The sequence below is a fragment of the Callospermophilus lateralis genome, unplaced genomic scaffold (assembly GCF_048772815.1).
Source record: "Callospermophilus lateralis isolate mCalLat2 unplaced genomic scaffold, mCalLat2.hap1 Scaffold_137, whole genome shotgun sequence".
Classification (NCBI taxonomy): Eukaryota; Metazoa; Chordata; class Mammalia; order Rodentia; family Sciuridae; genus Callospermophilus; species Callospermophilus lateralis.
In genome coordinates this window covers 2,114,182-2,138,893 of record NW_027512527.1, presented here as the reverse complement: position 1 = coordinate 2,138,893, position 24,712 = coordinate 2,114,182, and the positions used below count along the sequence as shown (strand labels likewise).

At 38.7% G+C, this 24,712-nt stretch overlaps 1 pseudogene; it reads left to right on the top strand.

The window, feature by feature from the left end:
- Positions 1-856: 856 nt before the first annotated feature.
- LOC143389235 (uncharacterized) overlaps positions 857-24,712 on the top strand; it is a 68,079-nt pseudogene continuing 44,223 nt past the window's right edge.

The window sequence follows — 24,712 nt, the reverse complement described above, 5'->3', positions numbered from 1 at the left end:
TCTATTACATTTCTTCAAATTGTTCGCAACAACTTTTCACTCCCAGTTGCAATCCCCACCTTCCACCCCCCCTTTTTTCCCTAGGAGAGAAAGCCTTTGAGCATTTTCCATAGGCAAAAAAAATGAGTAACCACCCTAGGCAACTTCTCTTGGGCTGACATATTTCCGAGCTGAAACTGATTTATATGTGAAGGAGGAGGAAGGAGATGAAGGAAGAACACAAGGAAAAAATACTAAGAGTCACACAGGGAGTGTGTGTGCTGAAAACGCGACTCCTCCGCCAACAGAAAAGGGCTACAGGGACATTGTGCAGCACTCAGTGCCACACTGCGCTATGCAGGGAGGGCAGCAGGGGTGAACTCACGAGGGGGCTTGCGCAGGGCACCGCCACCTTGGGGCGAGGGCGGGTCACCCAGCTCAAGCCCACCCGCCACACTTGTGGGTCTGTGCTGGGCGGGGATGCAATCCTGCCCTCATCCGCTCCCCACCCAGGAAATCCAACCTCACCCACAGCTGGCTAAGCGCAGGGAGGGGAAGGGAGCGGGAACCGGGGCACGGGGCATCCTCCCTGGGCGGTGGCTGCAGTCCTCCCGGGGAGCCCTCTCTCCTAGGAAAAGTCTCAGCCAAACTTTGTTCACCTCAGCCAGCGCCAAGGAGGCCGCTCGGATCAGGTGGGAGTGGGCCCGAAGCTGGCGGCTATACCTTCGCAGAGGCCCACTTAGTACTGGGTGATGGAGTCGCCATTGAGCGGGGAAGGATGACACAGGGAAGCCCCCAGTTGCAGGCTCCCTGGAGCCCAAAGGCGCCGCCGCAGCTCTCCTTCCTCTGCCTGGCGCATATGTAGCAGCAGCCGCACATGCCCTGCACAATGCTCCCCGGGCAGCTCCTGGGCTCCTCACACTTAGACTTGTCGCAGGGCAGGCAGACCAGCGCCCGGGTGCCAGAGCGCGTCAGCAGCAGCAGCAGCCCCAGTACCGAGACCAGGAGGTGCCTGCAGCCGGCCAGCCCCCTGCCCCCCGCCACCAAGTACATCCTCCTGCGCCACGGCCTCCTCCTCACAGCCTGGCCAGGAGCCCTGCGGGCGCCCTCCCCAGCACGGGGCACACGCGCCGCCGCCGCACCCGAAGCCCTCGGGGCCCCAGGGCGCGTCTCCCCTCGTGGGGCAAGGTCCCCCAGAGCCCACTAGCGTTGGCGCCAGAGGCAGCGGTGGCTTCCCCTCCTCCTCCTCCCAGAAGGAAAGGAGGAAAAAAAAATTTCCTCCTGGCAGCTCTGGTTCAACCCAAACTTCTGGCGGCGGCTGTGGCTGCGCTCCGCTCCAGCCCGGGTTGGTGGCGCCTCTTTCTTCTCCTCTTCCTAGTGGGCGGCAGGGCGGCAGCGCAGCCTCCAGGCCTGGTCCCCATCTCCCAAGCCGCCAAGTGGGCGCGGTGGCGCAGCAGAAGGTTTGCAGTGTCCTCTCTGTGCGTGCGTGCGCGGCTCTTTCAGGCGCTTGTTTATGGTTCCAGCCTCTGAGGCTAGGGCTGCGCCCTCCCCCATCCTACCTCATCCCCCAGACCTCGCACCCCCGCGCCCTGCGCCTCTCATTGACGGCCCCCCACCCCTCTTGGCCCAGCCGGCCCCCTCCCCCACCTCCTCCTCCTACCAGGGAGGCGGGGCCTTCCTCCCTCTAATGCCTCCTCCTCTTTTCCCCCCTTCTCCTCTTCCTCCCGGAGCCTACCCTGTGGCTGCGCTACTGCTCTGACCCACGCACCGCAAATGCGGCTGTGTCTCAGCTTGCCTTGGATAGGTGCACACCCAGAGAACTGGGAGAATTGCTGCGACTGGAGCGCCCGCCAGCACAGTGGCCACCACTGCTAGCCTAGGAGCACCCGGGCCAGAAGGCTACACCAGTGCCAGGCAGTTTTGAGATCTGAGACCCCAGAATCTCCTTGCCAGGGGATTGCTGTAATCTCCGCTGGGCACCAGCTGAAGCGAACCCCAGGAAAGGGAAACAAAAGCATGGAAGCTCTGCAAACTGGACAAGAATCCATCTTCCACTGGAGCTGGGAGTAGACTTTGTAAAAGATCATGTAATGGAGTCTCGGGAAGCTCCAGAGGTCTCCAGCGAAGCTGCTGGTGAATTAATTAAGTGCTTTAAATGATCTAGTGTAGCAGTAATTCACTTGCAGGTCAGCATGGGAAAAGAAAGAAGAAGCAGAGCAAGCAAAGCAGCAGCAGAAAAAAAATCCTTTATTGTATACAAGCAATCTTTTTGTAGTATTGTGAACAAAGAAGGCAACCTTCCAACAGCAATAAATCAGGTCTTTCAGCTAATATACATACATACATAGTATACAGAAGTTTTACTTTCTAATCAGAAGTGACCCGCTTCTCATACCTAATATACTGTCAGCCTGGAGCATGCCAATCTCTTCTCTTGTTAAGAACAGATAATAAACTTTTTCTTAGCGCCATTCTAGCCCACTTGGCAGAACATCCCGTTTGCAGGCATGTCCTCCGAAGGACAGCAGACACCTAGTTTTCAAGCATGCCTGCTGTTACCTCTCTATACCTTGACAGAATATCCCATTTGCAGGCAGACTCCATCAAGGACAGTAATAGTAAAACAGTCACATCTGATTCTCTACAGTCTAGGTAAATATTCCACCAGGGTTGGGAGGACTGTTGGGGATGAATGTAGTTAAAGTTGAATTTTAACTGTCCACTTCATGTTTTGTCACTCTGCTGTCTGTGCCAAGGGTGGGGTGACTGGAAAGTAACAGCTAAATCCTTGTCCCTGGAGTAGGACCAAATCCTGGATTATTACAAGTCTTGACCTGGGGCGAGACCCATAGTTGCATGCATCATCAATGTCATCTGACATCTGACATTGCCTTTTTTGTTTCCCAAGTTTACAGACAAAAGTGATGGGTTCTTTTTCTTTTCTTTTTCAAAAAACGTACTGTGTGTGTATTAATAAAGAAGATGTGTGGTAGAATGGTCTCTGTGATGAAACAGGTGAAGAAGCTACTGAAAATATGCAAAGTGCATGGTGTGGAGATTGTTTCTCTTCTGTGGCTGGCAGAAAAGGTTCTTGCAGTGATGTGTCTATAATTGATGGGATGAGAACCAATGATTGTTCTGGAAGTTACCCACCATCCACAGGAGGATGTGTACTAGGGTAACTAAAATTAATGAACTCATAGAAAGTGACTTGGATCAGTATGGAGATGGGGTGTCTGCTCTTGTGGCAAGTATAAAGTGGGCGTGGATGGTGACCCTCTAATTCAAGATGGTCTGGCAGCAGAAACCTGGTGGACAAGTGGATTCTGAAAATCCTGACTAATGATCCAAAAGTTAATAGAAGCAGTGTAAAGAGGAAGGAAACAAAGATACCTTTGAAATCTTCTGTTTGTGGAGCAAATTTATACTTATGATTAATATTTTGGTTTAACCACATTAATCCTCAAACAAAAATCCAAAGTTACCTGTGGAATATTCCCCCATTTCTGCCATCAGAAAACTATAAGCATGTCTTCAATCTCATTCCTTTATTCTGAAGAGAGGAAAGGACTCACTAATCTCTAGTCTATAGTCTCTTATCACTGATTATTAGGCAGTCACAGGGAATTTGTTCAACATTGAAAAGGGAGAGGAAGTACCATATCTTCCAGGAGAGTTTAAAGGGCTGTGGAGGAGAATTCATTTCCAGGGATATTGTAGAGACAATTCCTGCAATGGTGTAGGGTTCAGGTTAGATGATCTTCAAAGACCCTCATACCCTAGGGTCCCATAATAGGTATTAAGTGGTAAAATCATTTAAAACATGCCAGGTTTTCTACTAGCAAAACTAAAAAATAAAACACACAACTCTGTTAAATACTAAGTTGTTTCTTGTAACCCAAAATGTACCCACACTTCTCTATGGGATTTGCCAACAAACTGTCATCATTGTACTGTGTTAAAAGGCTGCTTTCACTCTTGGAGAGGAGGTTTTCTGTATTTCTGTCTAAATTCAAGTGTAAATACATTATTAAAATGTAGCAAAAACATGTAGGACTCAACAGGAAAAACCAAGGTCAGATGATGGAAAAAAAAGGCAAATGTGAGAGAGCCACTATCATTTAAAAAAGGGTGGTAATGATTATTGCCAAAGTTTTGCTTTTTTTTTTGTTTGTGATTTTCCTCTTTTAAAATCAATGTATTAAGGATTGAGACAGCTACAGATTGAGCACAGGAAAGGGAAAATATGGAGGTCAATATCTATCCTTAATGGGCCTTCAGAGACGGAATCACCTGTAAAGTAGATAGACACAATATGAGAAAGGCTGACTTCTCAAAGAAATTCTCGTCAAGCTTAGCAAGGACTAAAGAGAGTCTTAAGACTAAGATGGATGTATGAGCACAAAAGAATCAAGTTACACATGATTCTTTTTTGCCATAGAATTCATAGTTATAGAAGCAATGGAGAAAAGATTTCTTGAAGTTTCCTAGTGGCAAATGAGAAATCTGCAAGGATATGGCAGCTCATTTGAAACAGTATGTGAATGAGGAGCTTAGTTAAGCTCTTTTCTTCTCTGCGATTCTGTAGAGACCAGAAGCTGAGGCTTAAAGACAAAATGTTTCCCTCATCTTCAGAAGCCAGAATAGGGGTACAGAAAGAAGTTGGGTGAGCCCAATATAACGACAATAGGATGTCATATGAGAAATGGACTGGGAAAAGTTACATGGATCCTGAATGGCATGTACATCTAACAATTAGAGCCTTGCATAGAAAGTGGCTTAATGCCTCTTTCTTTAGGAAGCCTCCTTGAGTTCATTCTCTTCTCTGTTTGACAATATTTTGTAAGTACCTCTGCTTACAGCATTTATGATTTTATTTGATCAGTAGTTCTTTAAGTAACCCTGAACCCAGTTAGGCTGTCAGCTCATTGGAGTGGGTGGAATTTAAGAATGCATGATGCATGAATGAATTAGTTGAAAGGGAAGAGAGGGAAGAATTAAATAGAAAAAGATGTTTGGATATTTTTTGTGTGGCCCTTTTCTTGGTTGTAGAAAATACCCCTAAAATTAAGCACTTAAAAGGGATGCTTGGGGCAGGAGGGAGTCTTCCAAACTGGGAAAAAAACAGTCTCAAAGGAAAAGGAATTAGAATGTATTTCTGATCGAGGTCTGGAAGAAGAGAGTGTCTGCCCCCTATTGACCACTGGGCATGTTGGAGGGAGAAGATTAATATACTTGAAAAAGTCTGGAAATCAAAGTGTCTAGTAGAAATGAGAAAGCACTAGACAGAATGCTGGTATTAGAGCCTTCCTCCCAGATACAATGTCTATTCTAACCTTTTGACTGGAATCACACTCTTTGGGATGTGCATACTATTTATATTTTCCTGAAATGAAAAATGTAGAAGTTGTTTTTTGAGTTGGATACAAGAATTATTATAGTGTAGTTGCACAAAAGAAAAAGTTTCATCATTTTATAAAAATGTGTCATACATTTTAGAAGAAATCAGGACAATGGGTCTGGCTCTTTCTGCCTCTTTCTGCCACATCTCTCTGGTCCCCATAGCTGGGATCACTTACATAGACTCACACCTAATCTAGGCCTTGGCCATTTCATGACATAAGTGAAACCCTAAATCTATGGGCTCAGCTATCTAATTTTGGTATCTGGATCTGGTACTTGGGCTGTGCTATCACCATCTAGTACTTCATATTTACTAAATGGATCTTTTCTTATCTACTCTACCAGTGAATGGTAACTGTTCCAGAGATACTAGAAGAGTAACAAGGCCTGGACATAAAACACAGATTCTCTGCAAGGTTTAGCCTAGGGAACACACACACACACACACACACACACACACTGCCCCCTTACTCCAAACAAGTTATTTATGCATTCTGCATTCATTTTCTCCTCTATAAAGCGGACCTAAGAATAGCAAAATTAAAGGGTATTGCATAAATCAAAGATTGTTCCCTATTTTGTTACTTGTTAGAGTTCTTCTGATTGTCCTCTTGTTTTTTTATGCTTGGGTGGGAATCTCTGATATGTGATATCTTAGCATCCATTCCTCTGAAACATCTGCCTGCCCAGAAACTTGCTGTTTTTTCTTCTTAGGATCTTCTGTTGGTCCTGCTTTGGCAATCTGTCTAATATAGGGGTTTTAATCTTTGGGATATTTTCTGGATCTCATTTGAAAAAACAATAATTTATGATGATAAAAATAAGTAATAGCTAACATTTAGAAAAAGCATCTTAACTGCGAGTCAATTCATGAAACACTTCAAATGGGTTATTTTAATTAATCTACAGAATACCCCTTTAAGTCCAAAGCCTTATATTATCTCCAGTGTCTTATGTTGTCTTCATTTTACAGTTGAAGAATCAGAGGCACAGAAGGTTGTACATATGGATATCAGTTTTGGAACTCAGTCCTGTTCAGCACCGCATAAAAATAAATCAATAAATTAAAGATATTGTGTCCATTTACAACTAAAAAATATTTTTAAAAAAGCTATGGTGCATTTCCAATAAATCTTCACATACTTGTTCAATTATTTTCTTTGATAAATTCTTAAAGTGAAATTACTGGTGGGTCAAAAGTTATGTACATTTTGGCATGCATTGTCAGACTGCCCTCCACAAACACACATTCCCTCAAACACTTAGGGAAAGTTCTCATCTTCCCAGCTTGACGGCCCTTCATGTTAAAAACCTCTTTCGGTTGCTTTAAAAGCATCTTACATTGTAGAGCTTTTTACCATTTTTGTCAACTTTTAAGAAATCATTTTCACATTCATTATTCCATTAGATCTTTTAAAATGTTCAGCATTAGAAGGTTTTAGTTATGGATTATCAAATGTTTCAACCTTACAAATGATCAAATCATGTAACCTGGCAAATTGTATACTCTACAGTTTTTTAAGGGAAAGCGTTAGGTATTTAATTAAAATTTTCTCCTAAGAAGGAATGCTTTTATAAAACTGAACTTATATAATTGGATGAATTATTGAAATCCTTTTCTAAAGGTGAGGCTATTTCAGGTCAGATGGACTGAAAGATTTTTTTTTTTTGGGGGGGGGAGGATAGCTAGAAAAAGCAAGAGCAAGAAAGTTGAGATGAGAGAACCCAGCCAGGCATTGCAATGGAGAGGAGAAAGTTCCACTTAAGTACAATTCTACCTACCTCTCTGTCTTCTGTGTTCAACTCCTTTTCTCCTTCATGTCTTCAATAACCGGAAGATTCATAGCTCTAAATTGCAACCATTCTTCCTCCCAATCTATATGGCATCTATGTCAATAAATACAATCAAATTTATTTCAACCATGACATCATTGCTCAAATGTACTTATAATGTTTGTTTGGGAATTGAATTGGGTAGTCCTTTGAAGAAACAAGCCTTATTGTTTGTCATATCTAACCCAATGTACTATAACTCAGGCAGATTATCTTCTTTCTTCACCAGACAAGGCTCTATTCTCTTGTCATCTTTACCAATTTCATCCTCAAAGGAAGCTTTGCATCTGTTGGAAATATTGAAAGGAACCAAAACATGTTAAAAAAATAGCAAAAGAAGAGTTAGGGAAAAAAAAGGTAGACATTGAGAGTATTCATGTGAAAAGCATACAGCTTTTCCAACTGCTGACAAGTAGACCTGATCTGAATGTAAATTCTCATATGATAATATTCTTTAGAATGCTAAGGCTTTGCATTCATTCCTACATATGCTGCAATTACTTTGTCATTGAGATGAGGATTCATTACCTATTTTCTGGTAGGAAATGGTAGGTCTCACCATTATGCCTGTTCCTTCTCTTCAATCTGGACATACATCTAACCAGCATTTACCAGCTTCCTTGTAGGTTTTTCTGGAGTCATGAAATGTGCAGGGAAACAATGGGGGATCTTCTATATGCCTGATATCAAAAGCCTCTCCACCATTCTGCATTCTCTGATATTCCATTTCTGCTGGCTGACCAGGCCTTCCAAAGAGAACTCTAAAGCACTAGAAGATTCTAAATCCACTAGATAGATGAATCCTGGATCCCTGAACAACTGCATATATTGGACTTCCCACATAAATACACACATTCACATATACCTCATTGAATCTCACTGGACTCTAATTTGAGTGAGAAATTAAGCAGTGTAAAATGTCATGAGATTTGGGGCTTCTTTATTACAGTACTGAGTCTGTCTATCCTAACATAATATTTTAGCTTACACAAAAATGGCCTTTACTGTTTATTCAGAGCCAATCGTTTGTTTATATCCTTATACAAAATGCAATTTTGGCGTGTGTTTACAACTAACTTACACTTGTTGATTGTTTGTGTAATGAATATATAATTCTTAGGCTACCAATCTTGACATTCAAAATATTTTCAATGTTATCAAATTACAATGAGATCCAGAAGTGTATTAGTACTGATTATGGGAAATTAGAATAAATAATATCAAAACTTTCCACTTACTCAAGTGGGAAAACTATCATCTTTATTATGCTGCCCTGTAAGTTATATTTCCCGAGCCTCCACACTCTTACACATCTCTGATGGTGGATATTGGGAGTAACCAAGATCCTGTGTACTTAAAGAAAAATGAGATTCTTCAAATTCTTATTTTTCTTTTTTTTTACAAGTCTTTCGGAGTCTTTTTTCTTCCTTTCTAAGTCTCCATTGTAGTACTACTATGTGATTTCCCCTTTGACACCTTCTCTACTCTTTCCATTGCATCAAGATCTGCAGATTTATTGTGGACTATAAATAAGCACCTCTTTCTACTTATCATGTGAACTTTAGGAATATTGTAACATTTTTATATGGGAAGCTAAGGTCATCAGACCTATATTCCTTATAATTAACAGCTTAATATTTCTTAATCACCTTACAGGCTATATTTGTTTTGCTTCAACAGCTTTTTCAAGCTCAAACTAAAGCTCATACAACAAATCAAGCTCATTACCCAAAGTTACTAGAGTGTTATAACTGTTTAAATGACTATTGGCAAGAGGAAAAATGGAAGATTGATTATGTATATTGTTATAGGTTATCAATCGAAGAGTCAGGATTTGGGTATCTGATTTCAGAGCACAAGCTTTCCATCAAACCTAAAAAATTATAATGTTTTATTTAAACAAATAGAAAATTATAGATAGTGTTGTTTTGATATTATTTATTCTAAATGAGTATATATATATATACTCATTTCCTAAGAATGTTGACATTCCCAAAAAAAATTTTTGGAACTGGCCTTTGATCCAATTATAAATCTACTAGAAAATTAGACTTGTTAGGTTCCTAGCCTGGTTTTGTTTTTTAAAAAACCATTAGCTTAGTAAAAAAAATAGTTCCTTCCAGCAACAAAATTGATGAATATTGTCCCTCACGGAAATATACAAAATCAGTTAATTCCCAAAAGAAGAAATAGAAATGACAAATAAACATACAAAAATAGTTTAAGCAAATATAGTCAAAGATATGCAAATTATAACAAGAAAAAAATTTCATCTATTAGATTGACAAAAACGTTAATGGTTGTCAATATCCAGGACTGGCAAGGCTGGAGACAACAAGGACTTTCATGAATTATTGATAGTACTACAACACAGTTCCTTTTTTTCTGGAAAGCAGTTTGGCAACATATATGAAGTTTTAGCTGGATATATTCCTGATCCAGATATCATACTTTTGTGGGGCAGATGGTTCCGGGGATTGAACTCAGGGGCACTTGACCACTGAGACACATCCCTAGCCCTATTTTTTTGTTTTTTTTTTTTTGTATTTTAATTAGATACAGAATATCACTGAGTTACTTAGTGCCTCACCTTTACTGAGGCTGGCTTTGGACTCAGGATCCTCCTTCTTTGGCCTCCTGAGCCACTGGGATAATAGGCATGTGCCTCAAAACCCAGCTCAGATACCACAAATTTTTATTGTATCTGGAAAGATATTTATGATACATTGTTGATTTTTTTAAAAAAGGAATAGTATGATAATAATGATGGTAGAATCTCATTTTATTTATATTTATACTTAACTTCATATTCTATCACTGTACACAAAAATATCATATATAAATAAAATTCTGGAAAAAATGTTCACACACATATGATCTACATTGGCACAGGTTGCAATAATTTTTAACTGTTTTTAAGACATGAAACATATTCACAAATGAAGTGAACTTGCCATGTCTGAAGACAAGCTTTCATTATGTGAAATGTAGATCAGCCTCAAAAGAGAATTTACAAAATTGTTTTATAATATAATGGAAAGAAGATCTCCAAATGGTGAAGGCATTCAAGTGCTCAATATTTGAAGGTGTAATTCTGAACGGTTTGTTAACAAAATCGTCATACTGGTCTTATTGTTGTACCTCATTTGTTCTGTTTATTTACATCAGTTTTCATTAACAAAATTTGAGAACTGAGCCCCAAAGAAATTCACTCACTCAGTGTATGAACAGGCAGTAATTTCTTTAGCTTTGGCATGCATTAGTAAATGAAAACATATTTTTACTTGATTGACCAAGCTCAGGAATCTGCAAGTCTGCTAACATAGCATTATGTGGATGGTGCCCTGAATAATACCATGTGCCTTGTTGCAAAAGCTGAAGATGTACTTGTGGAATTTATTTTATTCCGATTTATGAGGACTGCTGAACACAAATAGATTATTGTAGTGTCTGTGATTAATGGCTGCATGCACTTCATAAATCATTTGATGCAATGTCTGAATGAATTTTACTTGCAAAATCAGTTTCAATCAGCCTGGCTTGAAGACTAGGTAAAGCAGAAGGAGCTGTCCAGTTGTGGGAGGTATCAAGGTGGAGCAGTAGTGAGCACTACATCCAGTTTATATCTCCAGTTATCAGTACTTTGGAAGAGTGAATACACAGCACATTAATTAAATCTGAAGATGGAATTGGAAATGACACAAATGCTGAGAAGGCCAGGGAAATGATACAAATTGGCCTGAAATGATAAGTGGGGGGTGGAATAAAGGCAAAAAAATGTGACAGATTTGTCTGTGTGCACACTTATACTTGCATGAATCTGCGAGTGCTTTGAAAAGTTAATTGATTTTATAACTCCTTTAAAATCCCAAATATCATATAAAATCTATTTGGGAATAATGAATATTTTAAAAAGTGACTGCATGGTTTTATTCCAAGATCAATAATATTCAGCATTTGTTTTTAAAATAATGATTTTATGGCTTTTTCAATACATAGATAACACATATTCATCACGAAAGAATCAGAAGCCATAGATCAGCAACAATAAAAATATTCTTTAGATTTTCAATGGGGTGTATATTCATATAAACAAAAATGAGAAAATGAAATCATGTTGCATATTTAATTTGGTATCCAGCTTTGTGTTGTTGTGATTATTGTTTTATTTTTTCTTTGTTTTTTCAGTACTGAGAATTGAACCCAAGGTCTTTCATATGCTGGGCAAGCATCCACCAATGAATGACACCCTGCCAGCCCTTTTCTTAAATACATTTTTTAGTTTTTGATTGGTCTTTGTTTTATTTATTTGTTTATATGTGATGCTGAGAACGTGCTAAGTGAGCGCTCCATCACTAAACTACAACCCCAACCCCACCAACCCTTTTATTTCTCTCTCTCTAAGTGTATATGTGTGTGTATGTATGTGTGTGTATATATATATATATATATATATATATATATATATATATATATAGAGAGAGAGAGAGAGAGAGAGAGAGAGAGAGAGAGAAATGGGTTGATGGGTCTTTATTGTTATTTATTTATATGCGGGGCTGAGAATCAAACCCAGTGCCTCACACATGCTAGGCAAGCATAGAGTGCTTGCCTACAATTGAGCTACAACTCCAGGCCCACTAAACCTTTTTTTCAATATTTTTATTGGTGCTTTAGAATTGCACATAATGGTGAGATTCATTGTTACATACTCATACATGCAGACAACATAACAACATAATTTGGCCATTATAATTCCCCAGTATTTTTCAATATATTTCAGTCAATATCATTCTCCTTCCACCTTTCCCCTAGTCCACTCCTATACTGATCTCCCTCAATTCTTCTATTTTCATGAGATCCCCTCATTTTCTTCTCCTCTTTCCACATAAGATAGAAAACACAGGAGCCTTTGCTTTGTGAGTTTGGCTTGTGTCACTTAACATAATGTTTTCAAGTTCCATCCATTTTTCTGCAAATGACATAATTTCATTCATAAAGGCTGAATAAAACTCCATTGTTTATACATATCACATTTACATTCTACCTTTTTAGATAGCCATTGAGTAACCAGTCTGGTGTCAGGTACAGTTTCTCAATGAACAAGGCAGACAAGCCTCTGCTTTTATGGAGCTTATACTGAAATGATTGGAGCATAAATCAGCAAAGAAAAAAGTCTTATTGGTACTAAATACTTTACATGCAATTAAAATGAAGAGTGTGAGGGTCATCCCAGATAGACTGAATGGCTGTGTTAGAAGGGGTCAGGAGAGAGCATTTTTTAATAGGTAATATTTAAGCTGAAATAGGAATGAGCAGAAGTGAGCCATCAAGTATGAGGTCAGAGTCTTTCTGGCAAGGGGAACAGCTAATGCCAAGCCCTAGGCTGAGGACAAGCCTGGGAGACAGGAGGACATTAGGATGGTGGTAGAAGAAGAGGGATGGTGAAGAATACAGGAGAGCCAGACTTAGTGAGGAAGGGGCAAAGTCAATGGGTTGGAAGTCTTAATAAATTGCTGATGCAAAGGAAATCTCAGAGCAGTGAACTGTCAGAATAGAGAGACATGAGCAGAGAAGAGTATGCTTGAAACTGAGATTATAGAGGAGCTATAGTTATTGGTGATGATGAGGTTAAGCATAGGAACCAGTGAGTGAAGAAATTGTGATGGAGAAATAGATCATTGGATGACCAAAGTTCATTAAGAAAAAATATTTTGTACAGCTTTCTTTACTTTCTTTAGATATATTTCATAGTTAACCTACATAAACACATTTTAAAAAATTAATACAATTCTCTAGCTAAAATACAAGAATAATTAAAAGAAAACACTTTTAAAATTTTATGTATTTCAATATTTAAGTGCTTAGATACAATTACATTAGACGTAAAAGTAGACATACAGTAGACATATGCTTGCACCTGTGCATAGTATCTCCTGTGAATTTAACAGCTAAAAATACAGATTAATTCAGGTGTGTTATGATGGTGACTTAACTAGCATTGCTTCAAGTGATACACATACATTTCTAAAATGGCAAAGACCTACTTCCAACAACTCATTGTATAGTTCTGAATTTTAAAAAAGAACAGTCTTCTATTTATTGGATACTTCTATTCCTGAAAAGTGCCATATTAAAACTTCACAAATCCTGTAATCTCAGTGGCTGGGGATGCTGAGGCAGGAGGATTGTGAGTTCAAAGCCAGCCTTAGCAAAAGAGAGATGCTAAGCAACTCAGTGAGACACTGTCTCTAATAAAATACAAAATAGAACTGGGGATGTGGCCTAATGGTTGAGTGCCCCCGAGTTCAATCCCTAGTACCACCACCACCAACAACAACAGAAATGTCAAAAATACTTTGTGTTTCTATGTTAAACATAATTAGGTTCAAGGATAAAATGGCTATAAACAATTCTTTTTAGCAACACGAAAAAATCCAGCACATTAAATAATGGTGCAGGACATAAGATGAGTCTTTGTTTCAGGGACTGGCCAGTATAGCGTAGGAAGCATATGGTCTGTGTATTCTGCCAACTGAGGAGCATCATCTTCCTACAATCATTGTGCCCACAGAAAATGACCCATAGATTTTTGAAAGCTGATATGTGGGTCCACCCACAGAGTCTATTTAACTGGTTTAAAGCAAGGCTTAGTTCAATTGCTGGTCTAGGAGAGGCCCAGCTGAGTGCGGGGAGAGAACTGTTTATATTAAAATATAGACTCCTTGCATCAAGGCCATCAAGAATGGTGGTACAGGGCTGGGGATGTGGCTCAAGCGGTAACGCGCTTGCCTAGCATATGCGGGGCACTGGGTTCGATCCTCAGCACCACATAAAAATAAAATAAAGATGTTGTGTCCACTGAAAACTGAAAAAAATATTAGAAAATTCTCTCTCTCTTCTCTCTTTAAAAAAAGAAAAAAAAAAAAAAGGAATGATGATATAGTTTGTACACTGCATAGTCCCAGAGGGAAAAACTAGTCAAATGACTATTTTTGTCTCTCAAATAAAAATCATAAGCTTGCTGGGTGGCTCAAGTGAAATTACATGTGAAAATATCATATTCATATTTTAGGTAACAATTTTTTAATTGTTATGTTTTTCTCTTCATAGACCAATAAGATTTATTGCATATATTAAAATTAAGCCTTATAAGGTATTTTAAATTAAAAAAATTATATAATCATGAACTCACAACCTGCACACCATTCTTTTGTCTTTTTCTAAGAAACCCTATCCTATCATAAGTCGGAATACAACAAACTCTGAGGTACTCAAAAGAAACAAGAAACTTCTTGAGTTAGAAAGATACTGGAGATTGAAAACGCTCTTAGAAAAATAATAAGCATGCTTCCATATTAGGATAATCATAGATGTGAAAATACTGTTACAGAGAAATTGGAATTGATTATTTAATATTACAGACTAGTTCTTTTGTTCACAAAATGGCTCTCTGACTTATAAAGGAGTTTACTTTATGCACTTTTATAAAGCTTCCTTATTGCAGTGATAAAGTGACTTGACGTACAACAATATTCCTTGAGGCATAGTTCTTAAAATCTGAATATTCTTTTGATGGTATTTATTGAGTTTCTACAATGTGTCCCTTACTGTGCTGGGCTCTGGGTATCTCAATTAAGACCAGACACTACCTCTGGCCAAGAACAACTTCCAGTGTGAGAAGACAATGTGTGAAGTGTGAATTCAAACACAATACCAGAAGTAAGGAATTTAGAGTTGTGATTGAGGTGTCCAGAAGACAGTGCATATAATTGAGCCTGGAGGAGGTGGCAAGGGTCTTACCAAGGAGATGGCAGTTCAATTGAGTCTTGAGTAGTACACATTTTCCCAGGGAAAAAGTAAGGAGAGGAGCAATCCAGCAAGAGGAAATAGCAAGCACATAGGGACTGAGGTCTGACAACTGAAGGGCTACATGAGACTAGAAAGTGAATTGGCAGAGGTGTGGTGCTGGGGTGAGGGGAGCAATAACCATGAAATTAGCTACAGCCTGTGGAGGCCTTTGGATGTTATGCTAAGGAGTTTGGATTCGATCCTGCAGAAAACTAGAAATCCACAGGAAATTTTAGGCAGAGGGCGATATCAATTTTGTTTGTTAGGGAAGCAACTGGGAGCCATGTGGAAGTGGGACAGCAAGGGAAAAGACAGATGACAGAGGGAAGTTTGGAGCCCTGTGTTAGTGGCATTATGCCCTGGTGGCTTTCATGTGTAAATTTCACCCTCTGCAGTCAGGTCAGGAGCTGTGGGCAGAAAGTAGGTTGAAAATGAAGCTTAAAGTTGACTTTTAAAGGCAGCAGGTAAGAGACTGAACCTAGAAGAGAGAGTAAATGCAGGAATGAGCTACCAATATGGACTTCAGTGTAGAGCAGTCAGTAGAGGTTGGAATCCGGAACCTAACCTAGGAGAAACAAAGTGGGAGGGATAGGAAACCATGGAAAAGAAATCTAAGATACAGGATGTGGGAGGGGGGGAAGGCATTAGACACAAGGTCAGGGTATGAAGAGTGGCACCAGATAAAAGACATGCCAGGGTTTCTCCAACTTTACTCAGTATCACAATCACCTGGAGGCTTTGGAAAATACAGCCCCCAAGATGATTATTCGGTCAAGGTCTGGAACAGCGTCTAACAATTGGCATTTCTGAAAGTTTCTGAAACAGAAACTTGATACTGCAGGTCCATGGACTAAATTTAAAGTAATGAGGTTCTGAGGGTGCTTCCAGCCCTACAATAACCTGAGTTGTCTACAAGATTTAAAAACATTTGAAACTTCAGGTGTAGGCAGTCAGTTACTAGAGAGAGGTCTGAATCTGTGGAGAAAGGCCAGTTCTGACAGATCAAATACACAGTCTGGGAGGCAGACCAGGAAGGTGGGCAGCTGTCCATGAAGACTAAACGAGACGTGATTTAAATTGTTTTTTCTTTTTTGTTCCTTTTCTCTGCAGGTAGCACCTACAAAATGGGACTAATGGTTGTGCAAGAAGTGAGAGAAAGAGGCAGGCCTGTGCAAGCACTGTGCTAGAAACTGTCTCTGAAACTGGATCTGTCAGGCTAGACCTGGGGTTTCTGCTCACCCTATCCTTCATTGCTCAGGCCGCCATCCAGGAGCATCCAGGGATCCCTGGGACCAAAGATCTCAGCCTCATTGTGAAGCTCACACTTTTTTCTGGGACCTTCTTCAAATGGGACTGAAAGATTCTGTTGCACTATTAAAAAGGAAAAATAAAAACATAGGTGCAGATAATCAAATTCTTGAGTTGATTAAATTGTCATGCATCTTTTTTTTAAAACAGTTTAGAGATTTTTTTAATATATATATATATATATATATAATATATATATATATATTAAATATATATATTAAATATATATATATATATATATTAAATATATATATATGTATATATATAATATATATGTGTATATATATATATTAGTTATCAGCGGTCACAATATCTTTTGTTTGTATGTGGTGCTGAGGATCGAACCTGGGCTGCACGCATGCCAGGCGAGCGTGCTACCACTTGAGCCACATCCCCATCCCTGTCATGCATCTTTTAATATGACAGACTGAAGAGGCTTCTAGAAACTAGGCCATATTTTCTGGAGAAATGCCAGTAATCATACAGTATGAATGAATATACAAGCGAGATGTTAATGCTCAACAATTTTTCTTATTCCTTTTTCTTTTCTTTTTTTTTTTAACTTAAGCTGTGAAGGTAACAGTAACACTGAAGCAATAACCAGTACAACTCAGGCAACAGATGGCAATTTGCTTAAATTGCAAGATGGGTTTGAAATTGGAATTGATTAAAATACTGATGCCTATAGTAGATGAAAAGAGTTGATTCATTTTTTGAGATCCTTCAAATATGGAAATTATTAATCAGCAAGTCTGCTGGTTTATCACTAGGTATTAGCATGTTACAAACACCAAATTCCTCCAACATTATTACCTATGTGACATAAATCCCTTTGGTTGCATAAGAAAATAAACACTCAATTTCCACATCATGAATAAACATAAAAGGTAATCAAGGCAACAGGGCAACTTGAACAGCATGGTTTACGTTCTAGTTACTTGCTATAAATTTATTGACTGACTGACTGACTGACTGACTGGATGAATGAGCACCAAAGAGCACCAAAGCAGAAAATGGAGGGAACTGTCAGCCTGGCACTAGACCAGTACAATAAAAAATGGTTAAATATTCACTGTTGGATACAGAGTTCCAAATTGAGGGGATGTTAGAAGGACAGGAGACATGGAGAAGGAAGAGGGATAGGAAAGTATAGAGACTGGATTATTGGTCAGGAGGGACCTGGGAGACTGGAAGAGGACCACTAGAGAGAATTGGATGACTGAAATCCTGATGAAAAACACTCCAGCAAAGTAACTCTTCAGACAAGGAATGGATTAAAATCAACATTGACATAAACAAGCTCTTGGTTCTAATTATTTGGCAAGTAACTGCTGCAAATCTCAAAGAACTTGTGTGGGCGAGGGTGGATCTGTGGTTTCTGGAGTCTACTCAAGTCATCTCAAAGGCTGTTAGACAAACACTAGGTGATGGAAAATCCAAAATGTTGGGGATACCAATTAATTCAACAGGGTTCAAGGTACAAATATTTTGCTTGACACAATGGTGAGTGATGCGTAATTCATATCCTCAATCTGTATTGTGAGAACATAAATGTTTAGAAATAATTATATAATAGGGTAAACTCTGATAAGTGCCCAGAAATATGAGAATGATTCAGAATATCCATCCATTTATTTTTTAAAAAAATGTTTTCAATTCAGTAGTATTAGTATATTCACAAAGTTGTACAATTATCACCACTATACATTCCACAATATTTTTATCACTCAAAGAGAAACCCCCTCTCTTTCTAATCCCGGATAACTCTAATCCATTTTTCCATCTCTATGGAATTTCCCTATTTTCAGTTGATGTCTCAAAATAAACTGGCCGTAAATGTAGGGTTTCTTTCTGGACTCTGGATTTGTTCCAAGGATCTTTATGTCTATTATTACAACAGTATCTCACTGTTGATTTCTGTAGCTTCACAATAAGTTTTGAAGGCAGGAAATTTCAGCTATCCAACTATGATATTTTTCAGATTCTTTTGGTTATTCTGAGTCTCTTACATTTCCATCTATACTTCATTTGACATTGTTAATTTCTGCAATATATATATATATATATATATATATATATATATATATATATATATATACACACACACACATACTGGAAACTTGATAGGGATTCCATTAATCTGTAGATCAATTTAGGGATCCATTTTGTCTTAACAATATTAACATTTCAACTCGTGGGATGTCTTTCTACTTATTTGAATCTTCATTTATTTCATTAATATTTTATAGTTTTCAGAGTATATGTTTAAATTTATTTTTAACAAACTATCCCTAGGTATTTTATTCCTTTTGGTACTATTAAAATGGAATTCTTGAAATTTTATTTTCAGATTATCTATTAAAACTAGTATATAAAAATATAATTGACATTTGTATGTTGATCTGATATTCTTCAGTTTGGCTGAAGTACAAACATCCTGAAGCATCCCAGAGGAATTGTATATGGTTCTTGGACCAGAACAGATCCAGAGGGTAAGCAATAATTTTCTCAGTACATTATAAATGTCTTAGTATCCAACTTCCCCTGTACCAGGAGTAGAGATGAGTAACTACATAGGTCCACTCCAAGGAAGGGTAAAAGACCCAGTGAGGATTCTTGGGATTGAATTCTGACATAAATCTGGAAGAATCCATCTACAAAAGATATTGGTTCTTTGAAATCTATTGGGTTGAATACAGTGCTTTTGTTTCACACTGTGGCTTTAATATTCTAGATTTGGAAAAAAAACCCAATTTCTCTCAATTATAAGAATCACTGTTTCTTTCCACTCAGTGGCTTCTACCGGCTGCTCAAGTATTAAATATTAATTCTCTCTGTGATTTAACAATGAGTGTATATGCAGCCAGATAGTTGCTGTATTGGAATCAAAACCAATGAACAACTCAGCTTGCTCACAGCTTATGAATAAGTAGGAAGAAAAAGGACTCCTTTACAAATGCTCAAACACATGCACCTTCTTGGCCACTCTTGCTTTTAAGAAGTTCTGGAGACCACTAGGTGTCGCTCTGTACAGATCCCTACGTTTGATGCAAAGGACTCTGTTCCTTGGCAAAGCTGTTCTCCTTTGCTTCGTGAGACTGACTGTAGATGATGGGTGTAATTTAGATCTGGAAGAAAACTCTCTGGGATTCCTGCCCTTCATGTCCATTTTCAATTCTCTTGATTTCCTGGCTAAGAACGTATTGGGTAGCGAGGCACACCCTGCCAGGTCTAGTCTCCTAGATTCCCCAGCTCCTCCAGGCAGAGCAAGCTTTAAGAGAGGGAGCCACCTTCATGGGGAGATTTGAAGCTATGACATCAAGACTTTCTTCTGCTTCAAATATTTGCTTTATTACTGGGTATTTCCTACCAGGTGGAAGGTTGTCCAGCAAGATCTGCCCCTGGGCTAGGAACACTATAAGTTAAACATATTGTTATTTAGATGTATATGTAACCTGGTGCTCCTCAACATCACATTAACATTAAATTGAGGGCCTGGGGATGTCGCTCAAGCGGTAGCCTGCTCGCCTGTCATGCGTGAGGCCCAGGTTCGATCCTCAGAACCACATACAAATAAAGATGTTGTGTCCGCCAAAAAATAAAAAATAAATATTAAAAATTCTCTCTCTCTCTCTCTCTCTCTCTCTCTCTCTCTCTCTCTCTCTCTTGCTCTATCTCTCTTACTCTCTCTTTAAAAAGTTAACATTAAATTGAGTTATTTAAATATATTAAGTTAAAATGATATTATCTACCTGTCTCTTTGAAAGGCACAGAATACAGATTTAAGAGTGTAAGTTTCAGTTAATAAAAAGGCAAGCCTGCCAGGGATGTGGGGAAATATAAGTCTGGGGTGTTAAATTCTCACAATGTATATCATAAAATTCAAGATGGTTGATAGAACTACAGAGTCAGAATAATATTTTTTTAAAAAAGAAAGTAATATATGGCAGTATTAAAATATTAAATTCATAAAACTTAATAAGCACAATGCCAGTGGATATGAGGAAACAGTCTTCTTTAGAGTTAGAGCAAATACCACAATCATTTTCTAGTAAAAAAGGTAACTGAGAGATGGGTGAGGGAGTGTATACCTGTAATCCCAGTGACTTGGGAGACTGAGGCAGGAGGACCACAAGTTCAAGGCCAGCCTTAGCAACTTAGTGAGATCCTGTTTCAAAATAAAAAGCAAAAAGGGCTGAAAGTGTAGCTAAGTAGTAGAGTGCCCTTGAGTTCAATTCCAGGTATTGCCCCCTCCCAACACTTTGACAAATTATACACTGCATTATTTGGGAGACTGATATGGTGTCATGAATCCCACTACAATATATAATTTAAATGCTTCAATAAAAATTAAAATTAAAAACTCCAATGTACCAGAGTAACACTCAACTAAAGAACATCTTCAGCCCTGATTTGGTAGTAGTGTATATTAAAATTAAAGCAAATTGTGTCATACTTGAAAAAAAGAAAACCCACAATTGCCTTTCAAAAAGAGAAAGAGGGAACTGAGAACTATGATCCCATCACTGGTTTAATTCATTTGATGTATTAATAATTTGAATGGATTACAAATCTAAACTGAATGTTTAAGTTAGATTTGCCTAGAACCCAAAGGTTTAATCTGTAACCTCAATAGATATCAATATTGTATATTAAGAATATTTGAATGTGAAGTATTATATAAAGTACTTTATTCACATTATCATATTAAATCTCCATAATAACCTATCACTTAGTATTTTATGTTAAATTTATTGATAAGAAATTGAAACACAAATGGGTGAAGTAAGTTTCCCTAAAAGACATTCTAATAAGAGGTAGGGCAGGATCTAATCTCAGATTGGAGGTTTCTCAGGGTCAGAGACCTTAACCACAGTGATTATTACAATTCAAAAAATTCTTTATAGTTTTCAAAATGTGTACAGCATTTATTTGTGGACAATATCCTGTTAATCCTGAGAGCAGGGAGAGTAGACATGACTTCCTCATCTTACAAATGTGAATCTAGAAGTTTGAGGAATAAAGAGACTTGCCCAAGGTCATGGAGTCAGAACTCAGATGGAGGCCTAATTCTATTAAGCAGTCTTGCTCCAAAGATTAGACATATAGTTAGCAGGGCAATGTAACAGCAGGCAGAGGGAATTCTAAGTAGAATAAAGACAAATGGTGTCAATCTTGCAACTTTACTGACTATTTAAAACCTGAACAGCCTTTGGTCAAGGGGAAGTGATGGTAGTTAGAATTATTAAAATCTGCATGACTTGATTTAATTAATTCTTATATTATTTAATTGCATATGGTTTGGACTCTCAAATACATTAATTTGTGCAAATCTGGATTCTTGTAAGCACACCTGATTACCTATGTAATCATCTTTATGCCCGAGAACTGCCTATTCATCCACAGCGATTGGATTAACCTCCTGTTATGGTTTAGCTATTAGGTTTCTTCCATCCCTCCACCTTAAGCTCATGTGTTAAACAATGCAAAAATGTTCAGAGGTGACCCGATTATGAGAACTGTGATCCCATCACTGGATTAATTTATTTGATGTATTAATAGTTTGAATGGAATACTAGGTGATAACTGTCAGCAGATGGGGTATGACTGGAGGGAGTAGGACACTGGGGGTGTGGCCTTGGACTTTATCTTGTTCCTGACTCCTTGAGCTCTCTCTTTCTCACTACTTCCTGTCTATCATCAGCTGAGCAGCTTTGCTTTGTCATGCCCTTCCACCATGATGTTCTATCTCATCTTAGGCCCAAAGCCATGTAGTCAATGGACCATGAACTAAACCATGAATCTGTGAGCCCCAAATAAACTTCTGCTCCTTTAAGTATTTTGTTATAGTGACACACTCCTACATGTGATGCTCTCTCATCCTCTCCCAACCAGAATTGAAGAGAACAGGATCCATGACCAATTCAATTAATTTCTATGTGTGGATAGAATGGCAGACCATGTAAAAATGGAGGATCATTGGAAATGTGTGAGTTAGAGACTGAATTGAGAAACAGGAAAAATAGATATTAGAAAATTTAAAAAAATGAATCAATGAGGCAAGCAGAGATGAAAAATAAAAAAGAACACTTTTCTGGACTCCTAATGCATTTCCAGTTTCTTGTCTCACTTCCATCAGGATGCCTGATCCTTTTCTGGCCATTTGGCTAGAGATGGGTTTGGCTATTTATGTAGCAAGGTGTACTGAGCCAACTTCCCATTTCAGTTGGTTATTGTCTTCGTTTTTCCCTTTGGAGTTTGCCATGGTTTGAATGTTTTTTGTCCATCCCCCAATTCAATGTTGAGACCTAATCCTCGATGAGAAAAAATTTAAAAGGTGGGCCTTTGTGATGGTGATTAAATTATGAGGCCTTATGAATGGAATTAATATCCTTGTAACAGAGACCCTAGAGAAGTAGCTATTGCCTTTCACCATGCAAGGCACAGTGAAGGTACCATATATGAGAAGATGTGTCCTCACTGGTCAACAAATCTGTTGGTGCATTGATCTTTGACTTTCTAGCCTCAAGAACTTTCAGATAAATTTTGTTGATTCTAAGATATTCAGTTTATAGTATTTTGTTATAGCAACCTCAGAGATAAGGGGGGTGGGGAGTGGAAAGAGCAGGCCCAGAGAAGATGTATGGTGGTCATAACTGAAGTCACAGCCTTGCAGTTGATGGTCATTGTACAAATACAAAAAAAAACAGGCAATTCCTTGGGACAACTATGGATAGAAAAATGAACAGAAGTCATGACAGAACTCACTTGGCTGGAAAAGGGAAGGTTTTTTTTTATTTTTTATTTATTTTTTTATCCATAAAGAATAAGCACATTGTACTTCTTTTCTGTTTTTCTTTTTTCAAATTTTTTTTTAGTTGTATATGGACCCGATATCTTTATTTATTTATTTCTATGTGGTGCTGAGGCTCGAACCTAGCGCCTCACACATGCGAGGCAGGTGCTGAGCTATAGCGCCAGCCCTGTTTTTCCTTTTTTTTTAAGTTACTATGGCTAGCATTGGGCTTCACTATGGCTTCCTCCTAGGTGCTTTTTTTTTCTTTTTGTACCAGGGATTGAACTCAGGGATACTTAACCACGGAGGCACTTCCTAGCCCTTTTTTGTATTTTACTTAGAGACAGGGTCTCACTGAGTTGTTTAGGGATTCACTAATTTGCTGAGGCTGATTTTGAACTCATGATCCTCCTGCCTCAAGCCTCCTGAGCTACTGGATTACAGGTGTGCACAACCACACCTGGACTCCTAGATTCTTTTCTATGTATTATAATAAATTTAGCTATGAAGTGTCAAGAGAGTGTAATGATGTAACTAACATTTATATAGTGCTTTACCTTAGAAAATGCTTTGACTCATTTTTTTTGCTTTTTTTAAATTTTATTCATCTTTCATACATTTTATTCATGTGAGTTATGCTTTTCCATTTTTACCCCAAATACAACTTGCAGAATCACACCAGTAATACATTCACAATGTTTACATAATGCCATATTAGTGACTGTTGTATTCTGCTGTCTTTCCTATCCCCTACTATCCCCCCTCCTCTCCCCTCCCATCTTCCCTCTCTACCTCATCTGTTGTTGTTCCATTCTCTGCCTCCCCCCATTTCCCCTCACAACCTCATATATGTGATTTCGTATAACGATGTGGTTTTCCTTCCATTTCCATGCAATTTCCCTTCCCTCTCCCTTTCCCTCCCTTCATTCATCTCAGTTTAATGTTAATCTTTTCCTCATGCTCTTTCCCCCTGTTCAGTTCTTAGTTGCTCTCCTTAAATCAAAGAAGACATTTGGCATTTGTTTTTTAAGGATTGGCTAGCTTCACTTAGCATAATCTGCTCTAATGCCATCCATTTCCCTGCAAATTCCATGATTTTGTCATTTTTTAGTGCTGCATAATACTCCATTGTGTATAGATGCCACATTTTTTTATCCATTCATCTATTGAAGGGCATCTAGGTTGGTTCCACAGTCTAGCTATTGTGAATTGTGCTGCTATGATCATTGATGTGGCAGTGTCCCTATAGTATGCTCTTTTAAGGTTCTCAGGGAATAGTCTGAGGAGGGCGATAGCTGGGTCAAATGGTGGTTCCATTCCCAGCTTTCCCAGGAATCTCCATACTGCTTTCCATACTGGCCGCACCAATTTGCAGTCCCATCAGCAATGTACAAGTTTACCCTTTTCCCCACAACCTTGCCAGCACTTATTGTTGTTTGACTTCCTAATGGCTGCCAGTCTTACTGGAGTGAGATGGTATCTTAGGGTGGTTTTGATTTGCATTTCTCTGACTGCTAGAGATGGTGAGCACTTTTTCATGTACTT